Source organism: Coregonus clupeaformis, chromosome 27, assembly GCF_020615455.1.
Source record: "Coregonus clupeaformis isolate EN_2021a chromosome 27, ASM2061545v1, whole genome shotgun sequence".
Taxonomy (NCBI): Eukaryota; Metazoa; Chordata; class Actinopteri; order Salmoniformes; family Salmonidae; genus Coregonus; species Coregonus clupeaformis.
In genome coordinates, this window is record NC_059218.1 from 17,700,266 (window position 1) to 17,725,672 (window position 25,407).

The window sequence follows — 25,407 nt, forward strand, 5'->3', positions numbered from 1 at the left end:
GACCAAAGAGCTCTCCAAGGATGTCAGGGACAAGATTGTAGACCTACACAAGGCTGGAATGGGCTACAAGACCATCGCCAAGCAGCTTGGTGAGAAGGTGACAACAGTTGGTGCGATTATTCGCAAATGGAAGAAACACAAAATAACTGTCAATCTCCCTCGGCCTGGGGCTCCATGCAAGATCTCACCTCGTGGAGTTGCAATGATCATGAGAACGGTGAGGAATCAGCCCAGAACTACACGGGAGGATCTTGTCAATGATGTCAAGGCAGCTGGGACCATAGTCACCAAGAAAACAATTGGTAACACACTACGCCGTGAAGGACTAAAATCCTGCAGCGTTCGCAAGGTCCCCCTGCTCAAGAAAGCACATACACAGGGCCGTCTGAAGTTTGCCAATGAACATCTGAATGATTCAGAGGAGAACTGGGTGAAAGTGTTGTGGTCAGATGAGACCAAAATCGAGCTCTTTGGTATCAACTCAACTCGCTGTGTTTAGAGGAGGAGGAATGCTGCCTATGACCCCAAGAACACCATCCCCACTGTCAAACATGGAGGTGGAAACATCATGCTTTAGGGGTGTTTTTCTGCTAAGGGGACAGGACAACTTCACTGCATCAAAGGGACGATGGACGGGGCCATGTAACGTCAAATCTTGGGTGAGAACCTCCTTCCCTCAGCCAGGGCATTGAAAATGGGTCGTGGATGGGTATTCCAGCACGACAATGACCCAAAACACACGGCCAAGGCAACAAAGGAGTGGCTCAAGAAGAAGCACATTAAGGTCCTGGAGTGGCCTAGCCAGTCTCCAGACCTTAATCCCATAGAAAATCTGTGGAGGGAGCTGAAGGTTCGAGTTGCCAAACGTCAGCCTCGAAACCTTAATGACTTGGAGAAGATCTGCAAAGAGGAGTGGAACAAAATCTCTCCTGAGATGTGTGCAAACCTGGTGGCCAACTACAAGAAACGTCTGACCTCTGTGATTGCCAACAAGGGTTTTGCAAGTACTATGTCATGTTTTGCAGAGGGGTCAAATACTTATTTCCCTCATTAAAATGCAAATCAATTTATAACATTTTTGACATGCGTTTTTCTGGATTTTTTTGTTGTTATTCTGTCTCTCACTGTTCAAATAAACCTACCATTAAAATTATAGACTGATCATGTCTTTGTTAGTGGGCAAACGTACAAAATCAGCAGGGGATCAAATACTTTTTTCCCTCACTGTATAATTGATATGTCAAGTGATAAAATCCCAAGTTATCAATTAAAAGTTTATGGAAAAATTGCAGTTAAATATTCTACAGCTGTAATGTCATCAACCAAATAAAACTTTATTTATATAGCACATTTCTTACAACGAATGCATTTCAAGGTGTTCAGTCATTGGATTGGGGCACAGATAACAAAGAGGAGGGCATCAAGGCATTCAAAATGGCTACAGGGATGGATGTGCAGGAGTCAGGGCTTTGGGTAACGGGGTCTGGGATCCTGGGTGCCTCACCGGAGGTGGAGGTCAAGTGTCCGTATGATGCAAGGGACTTTGCCATTGAAGAGGCAGTGAAGTCAAAGGATTTCTATATCAAGGAGGGAGAGTCTGTTTACATCCCTGTTAGTGAGCATTTCACCTTTGCTAAAATAATCCATCCACCTGACAGGTGTGGCATATCAAGAAGCTGATTAAACAGCATGATCATTACACAGGTGCACCTTGTGCTGGGGACAATAAAAGGCCACTCTAAAATGTATAGTTTTGTCACACAACACAATGCCACAAATGTCTCAAGTTGAGGGATTGTGCAATTCAAATCAAATCAAATGTTATTTGTCACATGCGCCGAATACAACAGCTTACCGTGAAATGCTTACTTACAAGCCCTTAACCATCAACACAGTTCAAAAGATTTACTAAATAAACTAAAGTAAAAAATAAAATAAAAAGTAACACAATAAAATTACATAACAATAACGAGGCTATATACAGGGGGTACCAGTACAGAGTCAATGTGGGGGGGTACAGGTTAGTCGAGGTAGTTTGTATATGTAGCTAGGGGTAAAGTGACTATGCATAGATAATAAACAGCGAGTAGCTGGGGGGGTCAATGTAAATAGTCCAGGTGGCCATTTTATTCATTGTTCAGCAGTCTTATGGCTTGGGGGTAGAAGATGTTAAGGAGCCTTTTGGACCTAGACTTGGCACTTCGGTACCACTTGCTGTGCGGTAGCAGAGAGAACAGTCTATGACTTGGCTGACCGGAGTCTTTGACAATTTTTTGGGCCTTCCTCTGACACTGCCTAGTATGTAGGTCCTGGATGGCAGGAAGCTTGGCCCCAGTGATGTATTGGGCCGTACGCAATGACATGCTGACTGCAGGAATGTCCACCAGAGCTGTTGCCAGAGAATTGAATGTTAATTTATCTACCATAAGTCGCCTCCAACATCGTTTTATAGAATTTGGCAGTACGCCTCATAACCGCAGACCACGTCTAACCACGCCAGCCAAGGATCTCCACATCCGGCTCCTTCACCTGCGGGATCGTCTGAGACCAGCCACCCGGAGAGCTGATGAAACTGATGAGTATTTCTCTGTAATAAAGCCCTTTTGTGGAGTGAGCCTGATGTTCCATATGTCACGCCTCATGTCTTAAACATGGGGAAAAGGGGACATAAAGTAAATTTCAATGCATCTACAAATCCAATGTTTTACACAATATTGTATCATATTTGATGAGTTACTGACCTGTTCGTCCACTTTCTCTTTCCCAACGGAAAATGGCAGCTGCAGATCCGAGTGTTTCCGGTCCGCCCGTCTGAAAGACAATTTTTTTTTATATTTTACTAGCTAGGTTGATTACTAAAATGGTAACATCTATATTTAAATACCATAACCCACAGACCTCACTGCAGTAACGGTAAAATAGACTGGGCTTTGGTCTATCTACACATCTAAAATCCTACTATGTGGATGGGACATTTCTGCTGGGATGGCGGAATTATCTGGAATGCTCAACTAGATGATCAGGAAAGTGTAGGGTACTATTTGCCCGAAGAGGTGAAGTATTGTGATGAGCTATATGACTGTACTTCTGATTCTAATTCTCAAGAGGAAAGTTAAAACCCTCAGCCTTGAGGTCTGTCACATTGTATAATGATTAGAAGACAGGTGCAGGAATACGTATTAGGGGTTTTATTACTCCACCCAACACAAACACGTGTATATAAAAGGGATGTAACCCAAACAAAGAGTGAGGTGTAACCTCTACACAATACACGGGACGAGACCCGTAAACAACAAGAGCACAATATACGGTACTCACGAGACCAACGGACATGGGACAATAATCGACAAGGACAATGGGGAACAGAGGGCACAGACAGTTGAAGTCGGAAGTTTACATACACATAAGTTGGAGTCATTAAAACTCGTTTTTCAACCACTCAACACATTTCTTGTTAACAAACTATAGTTTTGGCAAGTCGGTTAGGACATATACTTTGTGCATGACACAAGTAATTTTTCCAACAATTGTTTACAGACAGATTATTTCACTTATAATTCACTGTATCACAATTCCAGTGGGTCAGACGTTTACATACACTAAGTTGACTGTGCCTTTAAACAATAGTACGCAAGTATAAACACCATGGGACCACGCAGCCGTCATACCGCTCAGGAAGGAGACGCGTTCTGTCTCCTAGAGATTAACATACTTTGATGCGAAAAGTGCAAATCAATCCCAGAACAACAGCAAAGGATCTTGTGAAGATGCTGGAGGAAACAGGTACAAAAGTATCTATATCCACAGTTAAACGAGTCCTATATCGACATAACCTGAAAGGCCGCTCAGCAAGGAAGAAGCCACTGCTCTAAAACCACCATATAAAATCCAGACTACGGTTTGCAACTGCACATGGGGACAAAGATAGTACTTTTTGGAGAAATTTCCTCTGGTCTGATGAAACAACAATAGAACTGTTTGGCCATAATGACCATCGTTATGTTTGGAGGAAAAAGGGGTGGCTTGCAAGCCGAAGAACACCATCCCAACCGTGAAGCACAGGGGTGGCAGCATCATGCTGTGGGGGTGCTTTGCTGCAGGAGGGACTGGTGCACTTCACAAAATAGATGGCATCATGAGGAAGGAAAATGATGTGGATATATTGAAGCAACATCTCAGGACATCAGTCAAGAAGTTAATGCTTGGTCTCAAATGGGTCTTCCAAATGGACAATGACCCCAAGCATACTTCCAAAGTTGTGGCAAAATGGCTTAAGGACAACAAAGTCAAGGTATTTAAGAGGCCATCACAAAGCCCTGACCTCAATCCTATAGAAAATGTGTGGGCAGAACTGAAAAAGCATGTGCGAGCAAGGAGGCCTATAAACCTGACTCAGTTACCCCAGTTCTGTCAGGAGGAATGGGCCAAAATTCACCCAACTTATTGTGGGAATTTTGTGGAAGGCTACCCGAAACGTTTGACCCAAGTTAAACAATTTAAAGGCAATGCTACCAAATACTAATTGAGTGTATGTAAACTTTTGACCCACCGGGAATGTGATGAAATAAATAAAAGCTGAAATAAATGATTATCTCTACTATTATTCTGACATTTCACATTCTTAAAATAAAGTGGTGATCCTAACTGACCTAAGGGAATTTTTACTAGGATTAAATGTAAGGAATTGTGAAAAACTGAGTTTAAATGTATTTGGCTAAGGTGTATGTAAATTTCAGACTTCAACTGTATATACACATACTAATCAGGGGGAATGGGAACCAGGTGTGTGTAATGAGAAAAGACAGTCTGGGGTTGGTGGTAATGATCCATGTCAGTGACACCTAGACAGCCGGTGACGTAGACCTCAGGAACTGGTGAACGGAATGAGCAGCAGTACCGGGGGGGATCCGTAACAAGGTCACTGAGGACCAATAGTGATAGGGGAATTGTCTGAAAGGGACTGACATGCAGGGATGTAACAAAGGATTTTGGGCACCAAAACCAACAGACCACGATTTCTACATTCAGGTCCTAAATCTGTGGCACGCAATGTTTGCTGTGTCAGGCTAGTTTGGCACATTCTCTACTAGCCCTGTCTGAAAAGTACTTTACTCGGGCTAGCTTAATTTCCATCCCTGCTGACATGTATAACTGACTTCACAGGTCATTTGATTAGTCATGTACAACAGATGCAGTCGTCGAACAAAACCGTTCGTGTTTTGTATGGGTAAATATTGAGCCCACGAGTCCTTTGTGAGCTAGCTAGTTAGCTAGTTAGTTAATGTTAGTTCACCGTTCATGTAGTCACTTTTCCACGTGGTGACATGCTAGCTAATGTTAGCCCACTAGGGCATTAATATTTAGCTAACATTTAGCTGCCTAGTTACGTTAGCTCATCATTCATGTAGTCAGACTTTTCCCCAGACCCCACGGGTGGTGACATGACTAGTCCACAAGGGCAGGCATATTCAATGTTAACTAGTTAGCGCTAATCGCTAGTGTTAGGCACATTTGCTAGGATGTCACTGCCTGTCGGGAATGTCCGACTACACCACGGTGAGATACGGTGCAACCAAATATTTTGTATAACTAAACCTATCTGTGGTGGAACGTTAACTAATGTAGCCAACTAGCCAACCAAAATGCCTAACTAGCTAGCCCACCAGGCGATATTTAGCTAGCTAGCTATACCCTTGCCCAGGTGGGCTGACATTGGCTAGCTAGTCACCACTTGCAGAAGTATGACTACATAAACCCTGAGCTAACATTAACTAGCTGGCTAGCTCACAAAGAACATGGCAATAATAAGGTCACAACAGTCACGATAAAATGCACGTGTGCTTATTTGAGTAGTGGTTACAATCTGGTACATAGCACAGAACCATCCTTGCTTCAAATCGATCGCTAGTTCGCTACAAAAACTTGCGAAAGGATGTGTAGTTCTGTATGAAAGCCACATTAGCGACTAATTAGCGTTTCATTTTGGGGGGGTAATTACAGGCAAATATACTACCGCAGAGCCTAACGTGACTAATGTTATGTGTTCTATTTAGTGTCTGATCCCATTAACATCTGCAGCTGCATCAACATCAAGCTCAGCACCAGGAACTAGTGTAAGTCACCTTCTAAAATCTTACTAAAATCTACTAAATCTTTCCATGACTCATTAACATGGTCCGTGTCTTGATGTCATAGTTGGTGTGTTTAGGGACAGATCGCAATTTACTGGGAGGGAGGAGTGGTCCAAAATAAGGGAGAGTTGTGTGTTTTGTTATTGGGCACATGGAAGGGTGGTGCATATTTTCCCTGGTTCACATTCGCTATTTGCAGGTTTTACCATATAATTTCTTCCATCCTAGACAAATGTCCTCATCTGCTTGCATGCGCCTCCCCTATATCAAGGTGTTTTGGTACTTCCCTTATACACTACGCTTTTCCTTGTGCTAACTTTTACTATACCACAGGTCACTATAGTCTACCAGTCTAATGGTATATCCTGCACTCTATCCACCATTCATAGTGACCATAGTGGTAGATGGATAGTTTGTCCAGATCTGCAATAGGCTAAATAGCAATCATACCACACATAAAAGCATTCAAAGCTGCATCAATTGTAAAATGAATCCACAAGAACAAATAGGATTAGCTGATAGGCAGTGGAGAGGCCAGGTGCATCATTGCACATGAAAAAACAGTGAAGACATGAGACACACAGCTCAAAAAGCTCCCCTACTGATCTTGTTCAGGGGCAATATAATTATCCTACCTAGACTAGCGCAAAAGCCCTGCGATTTGAATGTTTCATTCGATTTGGATCAATTGTGGGTCTACTCTCCACAGTTTATACGGTCTAGAAAGGCACAGTAGCAAGCCAGTCTGGCTGTGTTTTTATTTCTGATACTGAACACGCTGTCTGTTGCAGATCATCATTCTCCCAAGTCGTCCTATAATAATGTGTCCACATACAGTGCCTTCAGAAAATATTCAGACCCTTTGACTTTCTCCACATTTTGTTACGTTACAGCCTTATTCTAAAATCGATTAAATAAATACAAATCCTCATCAATCTACACACAATACCCCATAATATCGAAGCGAAAACAGGTTTTTAGACATTTCAGCACATTTATAAAATAAAATAAACGTATTTACATAAGTATTCAGACCCTTTACTATGAGACTCGAAATTGAGCTCAGATGCATCCTGTTTCCATTGATCATCCTTGAGATGTTTCTACAACTAGATTGGAGTCCACCTGTGGTAAATTCAATTGATTGGACATGATTTGGAAAGGCACACACCTGTCTATATAAGGTCCCACAGTTGACAGTGCAGGTAAGAGCAAAAACCAAGCCATGAGGTTGAAGGAATTGTCCGTAGAGCTCCGAGACACGATTGTGTTGAGGCACAGTTCTGTTGAAGGGTACCAAAACATTTCTGCATCATTGAAGGTCCCCAAGAACACAGTGGCCTCCATCATTCTTAAATGGAAGAAGTTTGGAACCACCAAGACTCTTCCTAGAGCTGGCCGCCCGGCCAAACTGAGCAATCGGGGGAGAAGGACCTGGGTCAGGTAGGTGACCAAGAACCCGATGGTCACTCTGACAGAGCTCTAGAGTTCCTCTGTGGAGATGATAGAACCTTCCAGAAGGACAACCATCTCTGCAGCACTCCACCAATCAGGCCTTTATGGCAGTGGCCAGACAGAAGCCACTCCTCAGTAAAAGGCACATGACAGCCCGCTTGGAGTTTGCCAAAAGTTACCTAAAGGACTCTCAGACCATGAGAAACAAGATTATCTGGTCTGATGAAACCAAGATTGAACTCTTTGGCCTGAATGCCAAGCGTCTGGAGGGAACCTTCCAACAGGACAACGACCCTAAGCACACAGCCAAGACAAAGCAGGAGTGGCTTCGGGACAAGTCTCTGAATGTCCTTGAGTGGCCCAGCCAGAGCCCGGACTTGAACCCGATCTAACATCTCTGGAGAGACCTGAAAATAGCTGTGCAGCAACACTCCCTATCCAACCTGACAGAGCTTAAGAGGATCTTCAGAGAAGAATGGGAGAAACTCCCCAAATACAGATGTGCCAAGCTTGTAACGTCATACCCAAGAAAACTCGATGCTGTAATCGCTGCCAAAGGTGCGTCAACAAAGTACTGAGTAAAGGATCTGAATACTTATGTAAATGTGATATTTCCATTTTTTATTTTGAATGAATTAGCAAAAATGTCTCTAAACCTTTTTTTGCTTTGTCATTATGGGGTATTGTGTGTAGATTGATGTTGGAAAAAAAACAATTTAATCAATTTGAGAATAAGGCTGTAACATAATAAAATGTGGAAAAAGTCAAGGTATCTGAATACTTTCCGAAAGCACTGTATGCTCCCGGCAGGCCCAGTTATTCAGGAAAGTTTAACACATGTTCTGCCTCCTCTCCAATCTGAGCTGCTATTCTTCGCACACCTTGAACCTAACGCTTCAATATAGCCTAAATATTTATCATTTAACTTTTTTAATGTATTAGCTTTTATATGTGGCATGAACACAACCAGCCACAATGTTTTAATCTGTTTAGGCTACTTCAAAAGTCTCCTGTAGGCCTGTGCATGTTCATCCAAAATATAATTTCAGCATCCTCAAAATGCTAAGTAGCCTACATGTCGGATAAAAAATTGTCACGACATCATGCGAAAGCGTGCAGTTTATTAAGCTACAGATGAAATAAGTTATGATGAACTTCACAGGATGGTGAAAGGTGAGGTTGATGCTCCTTTCAATAAATATCGAGGGTCTTATTGTGGTGAATGGTGATCAATGCTTGGCTGCGATTTGACAAATAATCTCGCACTTTTGTCCATAATAATGTCATAATGTAGTAGGCTATACCTGCACTGTATCTGCAAGCTGTTAGCTAGAGCGCACGTACCGATACCATAGCGGGCAAATTTGCTATATCTATATGCAACATTTTTAGTGACAAAACAATCAGTAGGTCAAGAGTTGAAAATGCAATGGAAACCAATTTAACTTATATTTTTTACTCGGTACATGGGAATTTAACCTCAAATGTATTTACGCACAGACTTTTATCTGCAGCAAATCAATTTGATGGAAACACAACTCTTGATGGGAAAATATGCCAGAGTTTCCCTTAGCCGGTAGGCCTAATTGCCGGATTTTGGCCCCAAAGAAATATAAAGCCGATAAAATTGTAGCTGGCCAAATTATCCAGGATAGGCTGTCTATCATAGCCTACACCTGCAATGTGCGCTTCAGCACCATTCTCTCACGCCTTGCACACACATGCTCCTGCCACTGAGGAGAGAGAGAGTGAGAAAGGAGCCTTGGCCTATACTGATGGGGTCCCTTTTCATTGAAGTAAAACAAAAGTTAGAGGAAAAAGAGTATGCCTATAGTGAAAAGCCTAGAAGGGAAATGTAATATAGGTTTTAATATTGTAGAGGGGGCCAGTGTGAAAAATGTACGCACTCACTAACTGTAAGTCGCTCTGGATAAGAGCGTCTGCTAAATGACTAAAAAATGTTTTAAAAAATTAGATGAACTTTGGCACAGCCAAATGCAGGCTACTGCGCAAATCCCTATTCAGGTAGGATGCAATTTTGAAACTTACATTTATATATAATCATTTGTTTGATCATTATTATTATTGTATATCATTGTTATTATTGTACGCTTATTTATTAATCGAAACCAGTTCTTTAAATAAGCCTATGCAAAACCTATTTTATTTAATTCTGTTGAGACATTTTCATTGGCTAAATTAAATTCGATCTGTAGCTTAAAAAACTATAAAAAAACGGCAAAGTTTTGCATATGCTACACATCGAAACCCTGTTTCCAAACTCTGAAATGTGCATATTGTTTTAATGCAGATTGTAGAATATTCACATGAAAATCTGTCTCCAATTGGATGGAAACCTAGCTATAGACACCCAAAAGACTATGGCAAGTGCGCTAGTCCAGTGTCACTTTGATTATGCCTGCACATCTGTTTTGTTTGTATCTCTGTAATGTGTCTGTATCTATGTCATTGTATGTATTTATGTCAAAAATAGGGACCATAATAATGGAAGTAAGTCCCCAACTTTATTGTGCAATCCCGGTCATATGAGGAATAGAAAGAGACATCCGTTACGAAACACAAAAACATTTAATGACATTCGGAGATTGTCAAGCCAAGCCTTCGAAATTGGATAAGCCTACAAGGAAGGGAGTATTTTTGTATTTATTTATTAGGGATCCCCATTAGCTGTTGACAAAGCAGCAGCTACTCTTCCTGGGGTCCAAACACATTAAGGCACTTACATTACATATAAAACTAAATATATAACATTATTACACCACTACATACAGTGCATTCGGAAAGTATTCAGATACCTTGACTTTTTCCACATTTTGTTACATTACAGCCTTATTCTAAAATTGATTCAATTGTTTTTCCCCTCATCAATCTACACACAATACCCCATAATGACAGAGCAAAAACTGGTTTTTAGATTTCTTTGCAAAAAACGGAAATATAAAATTTACATAAGTATTCAGACCCTTTCCTCAGTACTTTGTTGAAGCACCTTTGGCAGCGATTACAGCCTCGAGTCTTCTTGGGTATGATGCTACAAGCTTGGCACACCTGTATTTGTACAGTATGGCGCCCGGAGACGATGGCTGCCGTTTTACAGCCCTCTAATCAATTGTACTATTATGTGTGTTTTTTTCGCGTTATTTATAATTTATTCTGTACATAATGTTTCTGCCACCGTCTCTTATGACCAAAAATAGCTTCTGGATATCAGGACAGCGATTACTCACCTCGTATTGGACGAAGATTTATTCTTCAACAAGTCGGACGCGAAGGATATTCCACAGACACCCGACATGGCCCAAATCCCTGTCATTCGCATGAGAAAGAGACGGAGATATCGTGGACGTAGGTCGGGGTGCCTTGTAAGGATCCGACGGCGAGCGAGTAAACTGCCGCTCCCATCAATCCTATTAGCCAATGTTCAATCATTTTTAAATAAATTGGACAACATAAGATTAAGGTGATCCTCCCAAGGGACATTAAAAACTGTAATATCTTATGTTTCACCGAGTCGTGGCTGAACGACGACATTGATAACATACAGCTGGTGGGATATACACTATATCGGCAGGACAGAACGGCTGACTCCGGTAAGACAAGGGGTGGCGGTCTGTGTATATTTGTAAACAACAGCTGGTGCATAAAATCTAATACTAAGGAAGTCTCGAGGTTTTGCTCGCCTGAGGTAGAGTATCTCATGATAAGCTGTAGACCACACTATTTACCAAGAGAGTTTTCATCTATATTTTTCGTAGCTGTCTATTTACCACCACAAACTGATGCTGTCACTAAGATTGCACTTAATAAGCTGTATAAGGCCATAAGTAAACAGGAAAACGCTCATCCAGAGGCAGCGCTCCTAGTGGCCGGGGACTTTAATGCAGGGAAACTTAAATCCGTATTTTTACCAGCATGTTAAATGTGCAACCAGAGGAAAAAAAACTCTAGACCACCTTTACTCCACACACAGACGCGTACAAAGCTCTCCCTCGCCCTCCATTTGGCAAATCTGACCATAACTCTATCCTCCTGATTCCTGCTTATAAGCAAAAACTAAAGCAGGAAGCACCAGTGACTCGGTTAATAAGGAAGTGGTCAGATGACGCAGATGCTAAGCTACAGGACTGTTTTGCTAGCACAGACTGGAAGGCATTGAGGAGTACACCACATAAGTCACTGGCTTCATCAATAAGTGCATCGATGATGTTGTCCCCACAATGACCGTATGTACATATCCCAACCAGAAGCCATGGATTACAGGCAATATCCGCACAGAGCTAAAGGGTAGAGCTGCCTCTTTCAAGGAGCAGGACTCTAACCCGGACGCTTATAAGAAATCCTGCTATGCCCTTCGACGAACCATCAAACAGGCAAAGAGTCAATACAGGACTAAGATTTAATCATACTACACCAGCTCTGACGCTCGTTGGATGTGGCAGGGCTTGAAAACTATTACAGACTACAAAGGGAAGCACAGCCGCGACCTTCCCAGTGACACAAGCCTGCCAGACGAGCTAAATCACTTCTATGCTCGCTTCGAGGCAAGCAACACTGAAGCATGCATGAGAGCATCAGCTGTTCCGGATGACTATGTGATCACGCTCTCCGTAGCCGATGTGAGTAAGACTTTTAAGCAGGTCAACATTCACAAGGCCACAGGGCCAGACGGATTATCAGGACGTGTACTACGAGCATGCGCTGACCAACTGGCAAGTGTCTTCACTGACATTTTCAACATGTCCCTGTCTGAGTCTGTAATACCAAGATGTTTCAAGCAGACCACCATAGTCCCTGTGCCCAAGAACACCAACACAACCTGCCTAAATGACTACCGACCCATGGCACATGAAGTGCTTTGAAATGCTGGTCAGGGCTCACATCAACACCATTATCCCAGAAACCCTAGACCCACTCCAATTTGCATACCGCCCCAACAGATCCACAGATGATGCAATCTCTATTGCACTACACATTGCCCTTTCCCACCTGGACAATGAGAATGCTATTCATTGACTACAGCTCAGCGTTCAACACCATAGTGCCCTCAAAGCTCATCACTAAGCTAAGGCCCCTGGGACTAAACACCTCTGCAACTGGATCCTGGACTTCCTGACGGGCTGCCCCCAGGTGGTAAGGGTAGGTAACAACACATCTGCCACGCTGATCCTCAACACGGGGGCCCCTCAGGGGTGCGTGCTCAGTCCCCTCCTGTACTCCCTGTTCACCCATGACTGCATGGCCAGGCACGACTCCAACACCATCATTAAGTTTGCCGACGACACAACAGTGGTAGGCCTGATCACCGACAACGATGAGACAACCTATAGGGAGGAGGTCAGAGACCTGGCCGTGTGGTGCCAGGATAACAACCTCTCCCTCAACGTGATCAAGACAAAGGAGATGATTGTGGACTACAGGAAAAAATTGAGGACTGAGCACGCCCACATTCTCATCGACGGGGCTGTAGTAGAACAGGTTGAGAGCTTCAAGTTCTTTGGTGTCCACATCACCAACAAACTATCATGGTCCAAACACACCAAGACAGTCGTGAAGAGGGCACGACAAAGCCTATTCCCCCTCAGGAGACTGAAAAGATTTGGCATGGGTCCTCAGATCCTCAAAAGGTTCTACAGCTGCACCATCGAGAGCATCCTGACTGGTTGCATCACCGCCTGGTATGGCAACTGCTCGGCATCCGACCGCAAGGCACTACAGAGGGTAGTGCGTACGGCCCAGTACATCACTGGGGCCAAGCTTCCTGCCATCCAGGACCTCTATACCAGGCGGTGTCAGAGGAAGGCCCTAAAAATTGTCAAAGACTCCAGCCACCCTAGACATAGACTGTTCTCTCTGCTACCGCACGGCAAGCGGAACCGGAGCGCCAAGTCTAGGTCCAAAAGGCTTCTTAACAACTTCTACCCTCAAGCCATAAGACCCCTGAACAGCTAATCATGGGTACCCGGACTATTTGCATTGCTGCTACTCTGTTTATTATTTATGCATAGTCACTTTAACTCTACCCACATGTACATATTACCTCAATTACCTTGACTAACCGGTGCCCCTGCACATTGACTCTGTACCGGTACCCCCTGTATATAGCCTCTGTACTGTTATTTTATTTTTCTGGTGCTCTTTAATTATTTGCTATTTTCTACTTATCTATTTTTGACTTAACACTTTTTTTTCTTTCTTAAAAAACTGCATCGTTGGTTAAGGGCTTGTAAGTAAGCATTTCACTGTAAGGTCTACACCTGTTGTATTCGGTGCATGTGGCAAATAAAATTTGATTTGATTTGGGGAGTTTCTCCCATTGTTCATTATATAATGTAATCAACTAGAGAGAGTCAATGAAATAAAATCTATATCAATATTTATTGAGTATGCCCATTATATAGTTTATTTACCTATCCTTTGGTAGTGGTGTCATTTCCACCACTGACGACAAATTCTTCATTAATAACGTTTTTTCAAGAGAACATTAACTTAGTTACCATGGAAACGTATTGTGACACTGAAGCACATGGCTGCAGTTGTTCGAGATGTGATGTCCAGAAGTTGAAGAAAAATCTAGGTAAATATTGCTTGTGTAGAGAATATTTTTATTTTCAGTCATTTCCAAACAGGCTATAATTTCTTTCATTTGTGGTAGAATTTTATAAAAATTTGTATATTTTATGTATTTAGTGTAAACTATATGCTAGTTGTAATACTAGCCAAAGCATGCTAAACAGCGTCATTTCCATCACAGTCATAAATGTAAATGTAAATGTAAAATTTCCATCACAAGCTTTTCTGTGGTGGAAATGACAGGACGTGGTGGAAATGACAAACATTCATAAAGTTATTCGTTTTTACTTTTAACTTTTTTTTTACTTTAGGCTTTTTTAATCATGTTTTAAATTAATTTAATCTAGAAAATTCTCCAAGTGTGCACAAGTTGAAAACGTAGTATTTTTCTTTGTTTTTAGAAGATGCCACATAAAACAGCGCAGAGGTCACATACATAGAAAACACATAAAAAAAGTATCCTATACAATACCAGGAACATCTGCAAAAAGACAGGGAGAGATACTGGCAGAAAAAAAGAGAAGGGAGAAGGGAAATCTCTCTGAGCTTACAAAGCGAGAACAAAAAGGCAAGAGCAGGCAATGGAAATGCAACCAACAGAATAGAAGACAGACTTTAAAGAGAACAGTTGCAATGGAGACCTACCTATCAGGCAACACACCACCTCAGTCACCAGATGACTTGCAGCCAGAGGCCAACATACCTGCCCCTAACTTACCTGCCCCTGATGCACGCCCTCATACCCCTTCCTCATCGTCTGCAAGAGGAATGAGAAGTCGAATACTTGCTGGAAAGGAAAAAGGTTGGAAGAGGTCGCTTAAAAACATACAGAGATCTTTGTATGACAAATGTCAAACTTGATAATGCTTTACGGAAAGCTGAGAAATACAAAAAAAGGTATGATTGACTGATGAAGAAAATGGAGAGACAAGATTCCCCAAAGACAAAGAAAAAAACAGCAATGAAGGGATCTCCGAAGAACTTGAAAAGGAATTTATTGTTTCAAAATGCCATCATTGTAGAGTTAAAGCAAAAGTATCAAAACATGCGCAGTGCCAAGGACAAACAAGTGGCTTCAAAAATGTTCAGAGGCAACATCCTGAGAAAGTATGGCCTGGTCTGAGGGCAAATGAAAACAGGCCAACAAGTCTTCAATACTCCAGGAAAAAGCAGTGTAACAGAATTAGCACAGCCACAGAAGATAAAATCACTAGATTATATGAACGTGATGACAACAGTAGAGCAACAACAGAGAAAAGGGACATACTAACGAGGAACAAGAAGAAAAAGCAGAAGCGCTTCTTGAATGGCACAAATCAGAACCTTTATCAGAAGTTTAAGAGGGAACATTCAGGGATTCAAATTTCCTACTGTGAATTCTGCAAAATACGTCCTTTTTGGGTTGTCAAGCCAACAGTCCAGGATAAGGACACATGCCTCTGCAAAACCCACGCCAATCTCCAGTACATGACGGACAAACTACAGTATCACAAAGTGATCAGCTGCAACAACATTGAAAACCTTATTGAGTCTTTGTCCTGTGAGAACCTGAAGAAGAGTGCATGTACACAGAGTGCTCCCTTTGCCAAGCAAAAGAGCTTAAAACATCTGACTTTGATGCTGGTGAGCAGACATGGTGGTTTGAGTGGAAAAACAAAGCTGAAGAAAGACAGAAGAAAAACAAAGAGGGAAACATGGAGAAGTTCACTGTACAGTAAAATAAAAGGCGTGTGGCACACTGTAGATTCTACTGGAGGACTTCTCCAAAGGATTGAAAGAGAAGTTGGGGAAACACGTGTACAACATTCAACACGAATACTCCAAACTGAGAGAATTAAAAGAGAATCGCAGAAAGATGAGATCATTGTGCAGAACTACCTGTATAAATACATCAGTGAAATCGAGGCAGTTCACTTTGGTGATTCTCACAAGCAGGTGACCCTCCACACCTGTGTTGGATATACCACAAATGATACAGTTTCACTTTGCTCACTGAGCTCTTCTATGCGGCATGACCCCTCTGCTATCTGGGCCCATCTCTCAAAAACACTGGCCTACTTCCTTGAGCTCTGCCCATCGGCTACTTTTGGAATCTTACTTTGCCTTATATTAATTAAATGTTTAACAATGGTTGTTGTTCAAAATGTTTGCAATAAAATATTGTTTTCATACGTTTTTTTTTTACATAGATGTCATTTACAGCACACCTAGTCATTTCCACCATTCCCATATTCTTGAGGTAAATGAGTATACTATATATAATTTACATTGATTGATTTGTTTTAGATAGGGAAATCATATGGTTGTTATCCTAATCTCACAAAAAGGCTGGGTGGAAATATTTTATTTTTCATGATAAATAAATGTTTTCAGCTGTCACAAAGGCAAGTTTATACATTCAGGGGTCGTGTTGAATTATGAATATTAGGAAAACCTAAAAGATCACTTAAAATAATATTCAATACAAGTTCATGTACAAATGTATAAGAAAGGTGTTATAAATAAATGGTATGATATTTCATTTTCAACTAAAATGGATGTTTAATGACGTGATGGAAATGACATTGACTATAGCTGTCTGGAAAAAATGGCAAAAATATATACATTCCTGAATAGTACGATCGCAGCCATTATCAGATATTGTTTCTAGACAAATCAAAGACAATTATGATACTGGTAAAATGGTTTCAATAAGTTTTCATTTCTGAAAGCTTGCAGGGCCAAAGTGCCCGAAGTTGCAGAATCACCCATATGCTTTGATCGCTTGTTGATGTCACTTGTTAAATCCACTTCAATCGGTGTAGATGAAGGGGAGGAGACAGGTTAAAGAAAGATTTTTAAGCCTTGAGAGACAATTGAGACATGGATTGTGTATGTGTGCCATTCAGAGGGTCAATGGGCAAGACAAAAGATTTCAGTGCCTTTTGAACGGGGTATGGTAGTAGGTGCCAGGTGCACCGGTTTGTGTCAAGAACTGCAATGCTGCTGGGTTTTTCACGCTCAACAGTTTCCTGTGTGTATCAAGAATGATCCACCCCCCAAAGGACATCCAGACAACTTGACACAACTGTGGGAAGCATTGAGGTCAACATGGGCCAGCATCCCGACGAATTGAGGCTGTCCTTAATGTTTTGTACACTCAGTGTAAATAGGCACATTTAATTTAGTCTAGCTTAGCGTTCCAAATAAAGCTGAATATTTTTTGCTCATATGATTGAAAAAACGAGTAATCTGGAGCAGGCAGCGCCGTAAGTAAATAACGCAACTGTGATATGACTAATCAGTGTGATTTACCTCTCCATGGTTGCAGGATCTTGTCTATTTGTGCTAACTTTCTATTGAAATTTGTTGTGGTAAGTTCATTTATATCTTTCGGGATATGAATACCATGTCTACTTTACCATCAGCCCATTTGATTGGTAAACTACAGGGTAATGTAAAATGTGTCTTTTAACCCAATGAGTCCCACCATAACGCCAGCGTGTTTTGGGCTTCTAACCCTTTTTAAACATTGTGTGTTTGACTTCTGGGAATTCGTCTATTTCATCTGCATCCGTATATACCAACCATTAGCCTGTGTGATTAACAGGGGCTGAGCTAGAGTGGGGTTTGTGAGACAAGGGCAGATCCCAAAGGGGCCCGGTACCAGGTCTTTCTTTTAGTTTTATTAAGGGGTACATCAGCTTTAATATTGCAGATATAGTGGCTTGCGAAAGTATTCACCCCCCCTTGGCATTTTTCCTATTTTGTTGCCTTACAACCTGGAATTAAAATGGATTTTTGGGGGTGTTTGTATCATTTGATTGACACAACAAGCCTACCACTTTTTAAGAAGCGAGAAAATATATAATTGTGAAACAAACAAGAAATAAGACAAAAAAACAGAAAACTTGAGCGTGCATTACTATTCACCCCCCCGAAGTCAATACTTTATAGAGCCCCCTTTTGCAGCAATTACAGCTGTAAGTCTCTTGGGGCATGTCTCTATAAGCTTGACACATCTAGCCACTGGGATTTTTGCCCATTCTTCAAGGCAAAACTGCCCCAGCTCCTTCAAGTGACCAACATTTCGGTTAATCGCTCAGCACTAGTCTCAGTGAACCAAGGAACATTCTCTAGCCAGCTCCTGTGATATCAATCACTGTACTCCCCCCACCCCCGAGGGGCACGCAAAAGTTGGCCAGCCAACCTCGTACCTCTGCCCACAACTGATATGGACACAGCAGAGCACTTCAGGCACTTCTGTTGAAGCCCACTAAATTCTGAGGATCCAAATTAACTCTCAGCTCCAGCCCTAGGAGAACAGTCCTCTGCTTTATTACATAGATTTGGCAGTTGCAGTATATAATTTCATTGGTCCCCCTCTTTTTATGTACTGGCCAAATAACTGAGGGCAAGAATGCAGTTTTAGACCATCAGCAGACAACGCGGTGCCAAATGTCTTCTCATCTCTCGACTTTGATCGTCCAACAGGGAAATTGGATCCTAGTACTAACAGCAAGTTCAGTCTGTTCTTGTTTACATACAAACAATTGCAGTGAACATTAGTTACATGAAGCTCTATGGGCAGGAAGTATCTTTTGGTCATTCAACTCCGATGACCCAGTTTCCTAGGCAACTAGCAAGGTCACAGAGGCTTGGTTGGTGACTCTGTTTGTTGATATTGAAGGCTGAGTTGATGGGGATATGATGTTGTCATTTCAATTTTCAGGAGGAAATAAGGTTTGATGTTGAAATATAATTACATTTCAAATGCATGTCCATCAGTGTGTCACACAATACTTATGATTGTCTGTCATGTGTGCTTGAAGTGTCACTACAGACCCGGGTTCGATCCCAGGCTGTCACAGCTGGCCGAGACCCATGAAGCACACATGATAACATACGCACTATACACACACACGTACACATGGATTTTGTGTTGTGCCAAACCCTGTCTCCTTTGGGCATTGAATGCTAGCCACAAAATCCAAATATAGCTATATCTTGATAAGACTTAATTATCTGTCATTTACGACAATTTGGTCTGCAGTTTTAAAGCTGTGTTGACATTAAGATCAAGTGTCTTCAGTTTCATTATCAATCTCAAGTGATTGTACTGTTCGCATAATAAACATTCTCATCTGATAAACACATCCCACTGGGCACCCACGTCATTTCAACATGGAAATTTGGGTAATATTTGGTTGTGACGTTGATCAATGAGATTTCAACCTTTATTCACACACTCAAAAAGACAGCCAGAAGTTAGTTGAATTCCCAATGTGTTATCACTATGCCTTCAATCATCTAAAGCACAACCAAATTCCAATGGGAAAACAATGTCTGATTTTGGGTTAAGTTGTCATCTAAATGTGTTATCACATTTAAAAGCAAAACAATGTCAGATATTTTGTATTTATACAACAACTTAATGTTTTGTCACTGTGCTTCATCTAATAGCACAACCAAATGACCTGGATTGAGATTACATTACAAGTACATAGTGTAAGTGATCAATGCTGTTTGAGATTCTTGTTACGAACCCCGTGGCTTTAAAAGTCTAGGGTGGATGGAAAAGAGGCCCGTAACATAACTCATGCAAATTAGGCTATTGCCAAGGAACAGTGAGAACAAAATACGCCAACAATCAAATGCTACCGTCAAACACAAAATGTTTATTATAAAACACACAGTAAATGGTTTGGGGAAAGGCTTGCCTGCCTCAAGAACTACTAAGCTTACTGCTAACCATACAAAAATACAGTGGGTGGTCCGCTCAGGTCTAACTAGTGTGTTTAGACAAGGTTTTCCTACGGGTAGTGTATGCCCAAGGGTAACTTGCTAAATCCCCCTTTTCCCAGGCACAAACAAATATAGGTACCATACTTACTAAACAGTTAACGAGTGCATACACAAAAACAAGACACCATCGTATACATACTCACAACCAAAAAAGAGTCTGTCAGCAAACACAACTGACTAGCTTTTAAAACAAGGGGATGTGTGATATGATTGGGTAAGAAACCAGAAACAGGTGGTGCAATCAGGAGAAATGTCCACTGATTGGTCCACCTCAGCATTAACTGATGACTGACAGGTGGGACACACCAACGACCTCCAATCAGGAACACAAAGGACACCTGTGATTAGGGCAGAAGGAGAGGAAAAAAACAAAATTACCTGTATCCGTAACAATTCTGCACAGATTATTATAGCAATTGTGAAGATCTCCACAGACCTGCAACCTTTGCCTGCTATCTTGAACATGCACGCTTTCTATGATTACATAAGAAAACATTTATAGTTACAGTAACCTCTAAATGTGGCAATGGATGTGTTACTCATTTTAAGGTTGAATAAATACTGTTACATTAGTTTGTAAGATATCCTTAACATTAGGCTGTTTACTGTATTACAAAAGTAATATTGAATTGTGTTTGGTTGACAAAGCAAACCAAATTTCAACATTTAAAGGAGATATATTTAATGCTTGGATAGTTTCATCTGAGCCACTGGCTTAATCCTATTCTTTAACTTTTATTTTTGGTTTAGTTGGAGATGTAAATCCAACATATACAGTGGGGAAAAAAAGTATTTAGTCAGCCACCAATTGTGCATGTTCTCCCACTTAAAAAGATGAGAGAGGCCTGTAATTTTCATCATAGGTACACGTCAACTATGACAGACAAAATGAGGGAAAAAAATCCAGAAAATCACATTGTAGGATTTTTTATGAATTTATTTGCAAATTATGGTGGAAAATAAGTATTTGGTCAATAACAAAAGTTTCTCAATACTTTGTTATATACCCTTTGTTGGCAATGACACAGGTCAAACGTTTTCTGTAAGTCTTCACAAGGTTTTCACACACTGTTGCTGGTATTTTGGCCCATTCCTCCATGCAGATTTCCTCTAGAGCAGTGATGTTTTGGGGCTGTCGCTGGGCAACACAGACTTTCAACTACATCCAAAGATTTTCTATGGGGTTGAGATCTGGAGACTGGCTAGGCCACTCCAGCACCTTGAAATGCTTCTTACGAAGCCACTCCTTCGTTGCCCGGGCGGTGTGTTTGGGATCATTGTCATGCTGAAAGACCCAGCCACGTTTCATCTTCAATGCCCTTGCTGATGGAAGGAGGTTTTCACTCAAAATCTCACGATACATGGCCCCATTCATTCTTTCCTTTACACAGATCAGTCGTCTTGGTCCCTTTGCAGAAAAACAGCCCCAAAGCATGATGTTTCCACCCCCATGCTTCACAGTAGGTATGGTGTTCTTTGGATGCAACTCAGCATTCTTTGTCCTCCAAACACGACAAGTTGAGTTTTTACCAAAAAAGTTCTATTTTGGTTTCATCTGACCATATGACATTCTCCCAATCCTCTTCTGGATCATCCAAATGCACTCTAGCAAACTTCAGACGGGCCTGGACATGTACTGGCTTAAGTAGGGGGACACTCAGGATTTGAGTCCCTGGCGGCGTAGTGTGTTACTGATGGTAGGCTTTGTTACTTTGGTCCCAGCTCTCTGCAGGTCATTCACTAGGTCCCCCCGTGTGGTTCTGGGATTTTAGCTCACCGTTCTTGTGATCATTTTGACCCCACGAGGTGAGATCTTGCGTGGAGCCCCAGATCGAGGGAGATTATCAGTGGTCTTGTATGTATTCCATTTCCTAATAATTGCTCCCACAGTTGATTTCTTCAAACCAAGCTGCTTACCTATTGCAGATTCAGTCTTCCCGGCCTGGTGCAGGTCTACAATTTTGTTTCTGGTGTCCTTTGACAGCTCTTTGGTCTTGGCCATAGTGGAGTTTGGAGTGTGACTGTTTGAGGTTGTGGACAGGTGACTTTTATACTGATAACAAGTTCAAACAGGTGCCATTAATACAGGTAACGAGTGGAGGACAGGGGAGCCTCTTAAAGAAGAAGTTACAGGTCTGTGAGAGCCAGAAATCTTTCTTGTTTGTAGGTGACCAAATACTTATTTTCCACCATAATTTGCAAATAAATTCATTACAAATCCTACAATGTGATTTTCTGGATTTTTTTTTCTCAATTTGTCTGTCATAGTTGACGTGTACCTATTATGAAAATTACAGGCCTCTCTCATCTTTTTATGTGGGAGAACTTGCACAATTGGTGGCTGACTAAATACTTTTTTTCCCCACTGTAATTTGCTAACTTGTCGACAAGTTAATAGTCTATTTACTGTATTGCAAAAGTCATATTGAGTTGTGTTTGGTTGTCAACGCAACCAAATATCAACATTTGAAGGATATGTATATTTTGTGCCACTGACTCAGTCTGGCTTTAATTCCAGTATATCTACAAATAATAATTGATATGTTGGATTCACAGCTCCATCTCAACCAAAAATCAAAGTTAAAGAATAGGACTAAATCAAATCAAACTTTATTTTTTTCTTAGTGCAAGTGTTTGATTTGATTTATCATATTCTTAACTTAGATTTTTGGTTGAGATGGAGACATGAATCCAACATATCAATTATTAAGTCAGTGGCACAAAATATACATCTCCTTCAAATGTTGAAATTTGGATTCATTGACAACCAAACACAATTCAATATCAATAGCTGATGACATTGCAAATGCTATATAGGCCTAAATAGTATCATTGATGATATATGACTTATACTGTAAAATATGGTTACATTTCATTTGCTCTTTTAAACCTACACTTTGGAATGACTTATATAGCAACAGTGGATCTATTTAGTTATTAAGAGATCTCGCAATAATCATTCTCACGATAGCACATTGGTATTAGTCAGTGATAAATATCAACACTAATCAGGGCTGGGCTTGGTTAAAGCCCTGGATGGAAGACCAAATGGATAGCTGTAGATAGATCAACACTCCAGTAGGAGGTGCTGCCCAGCCTATTGTTTTTTACTGTGGATATAACGTTAAAGATCTGACGCTGTTTCAAAGATACAAATTCGAAATATTTTATACAAGGATGGTCTATGTTGAAAATTGGTCACCCTGATGACATAATCCTGTCGTTGAAATTTCACCCTCAGAACAACAGTTGATGAATTTTTGCAAATCTAATGTATTTTCCACGTAGATTGCACGTAATACGTTGACAAATTACATTGAAACAACGTTAATTCAACCAGTTCGTGCCCAATGGGATCCCTGTTGTTCATACATAATTGTTACTGGGAAAGCCACTCCTATGCATTCTCACTATGTGTGAGAAGTTCTAGCATTTTGATTTAGGAGTCTTCTCTCTCACGGTAATGCACTCTAGTGAAATACTAGATACATAGAAAACATGCAATTAACTTGAAAATATAAAGGACTTGATATTATTAGTACAGTACATAGCATTCTCATTGACTTTGGCCCATTTGTCTGTTTCAGGGCCCTCTACAATTCTATCTTCTTCCATCTCCACAAAAAGCCCAGTGGGAGGCCTGCATCTTTACCCCCATGGCCTGTCCTGGAAGCACAGCAGGAAATGTTATTAGTGATCAAATAAAATTAACTTTTCTCCTCACAACGGTGAGTGATACACCATTCAGATGAGCACAGCAACTGAATGGCTTTGTCCCAAGCCCAACGTAATTTCCTATATATTTGTTCACTCTGCTGCCAGCCAGATAACACTTGAAGCAGTGTTTCTCTCCTCTGCCTTGGCCAATTACCTACAGATCCAGCGTCGATAACAAAATGGATGCATGCAGAAGGAGAAATTAGGGGAGCATCAGCCTCATCTGTTTGGCCTTTTCCTTCTAAGAGGTCTTTGTGTGTGTGTGCCTGTGTGTGCGTGTGTGTGCCTGTGTGTGTGTGTGTGTGTGTGTGTGCGTGTGCGTGTGTGTGTGCCTGTCTTTCTCTCCTTTTTTTGTTGAGGAAAACAAGGAACACTTAGGTAAACACCAATGCACCATGTAATTGTCAACCAGTGAAGGGGCAGGATGAGTCATCCATTAAAGATATATAACAGTCCTCCTCGCAATCTGTTACAAAAGCTTCTGAGGCAAAACAACTGATGTTTCTTAAAACATTGCGTCCTTGAGTTTCGTAGAATAAGTGTCAAGGTTGCCATACCTATCGTTTATTGATGATGGAATTTATTTGTTGTTCGTTTGTGGCTCAAAGACAGCAGCTAGTTGATGGGATTGATTGGTTAGATCATCATGGCAACTGTTTGAGCCTCTATTATTGACCAACATCATGTGTTGCTGTTGGTGTTCTATATTGAATAAAATATGATTATACATTACAAACTGGTCAGTGAAATGACATAGTGTCTTGTTTGGTTGGTTAAACACACATCTGTCATAGACAGAGGTTTCTCTCCATGTTGGGGAACCCACTGGGACTCAACATCTGTTTTTGCTGTTGACTGATTATGTTACTCCTCTACCACAGATGCCTTTATACTTCCCATTTAGACTTTTTTTTTCTCTGAACATGTTCTTTGCACAGCTCAGTTTTAACAAGAGAACACCCGACAGGATCTCAAATAGACTTCACATCCTCAAATGGCCCATCCCTTTTACAGCTCTTGACCATAGCACGCTATTCTAACATTTCATTGCAAATACACAGTGGAATTTTTCCCAATAAGCTCACGCAGATACATAACACTTGATTTCCATGTGATCAGTTAATTTAATCTAAAACAGGCACAGTGTCGATCTGCCTTGTTATTGTTTTGAGGCCTAACTGAAAACGTGTGTATGACGTTGTCCTGTGGGCGTGTTGTGTATTGTACGAGCGAGTCAAGGTTACTGGCTCAGTATGTGGGTGGTATGACTTTGCTCAGATGCAAGGCAGCCAGCGAGAGTGAGGGTGTAATACAGGCACGGGCATGCACCAATTACCAGTGAGCTATAGTGCACTAATCTACAGTTTTTCTGGTCAATAATGATGCAAGCTGCCACACTACATCTGTTCCAACAGCAAGCACATGCTCACACGCATACACTCACACACACACACACACACAAAGGAGTGGCAGATAGCCTAGCGGTTAGAGCATTGGGCCAGTAACCGAAAGATTGCTAGTTCGAAGTCCCGAGCTGACAAGGTGAAAAATCTGCCGATGTGCCCTTGAGCAAGGCACTTAACCCTAATTGCTCCAGGGTCGCCGTTGATAATGGCTGGCTGTGACTCCTCTCACCGAGGATTACTCAGGGGGAGTTTAGGATATGCAAAAAAACACATTTCCATTTCATACATGCGTATAATACACACTTGTACATAAAACAGGAAAA

General features: G+C 41.3%; 1 long non-coding RNA gene across 1 annotated transcript; it reads left to right on the plus strand.

The window, feature by feature from the left end:
• Positions 1 to 5,869: 5,869 nt before the first annotated feature.
• LOC121541140 lies at positions 5,870 to 24,346 on the plus strand. Its single transcript, XR_005995718.2, has 3 exons — positions 5,870 to 6,113; positions 9,562 to 9,611; positions 23,549 to 24,346. It is a non-coding gene; the product is annotated as an uncharacterized LOC121541140 (long non-coding RNA).
• The last annotated feature ends 1,061 nt before the right edge of the window (positions 24,347 to 25,407 follow it).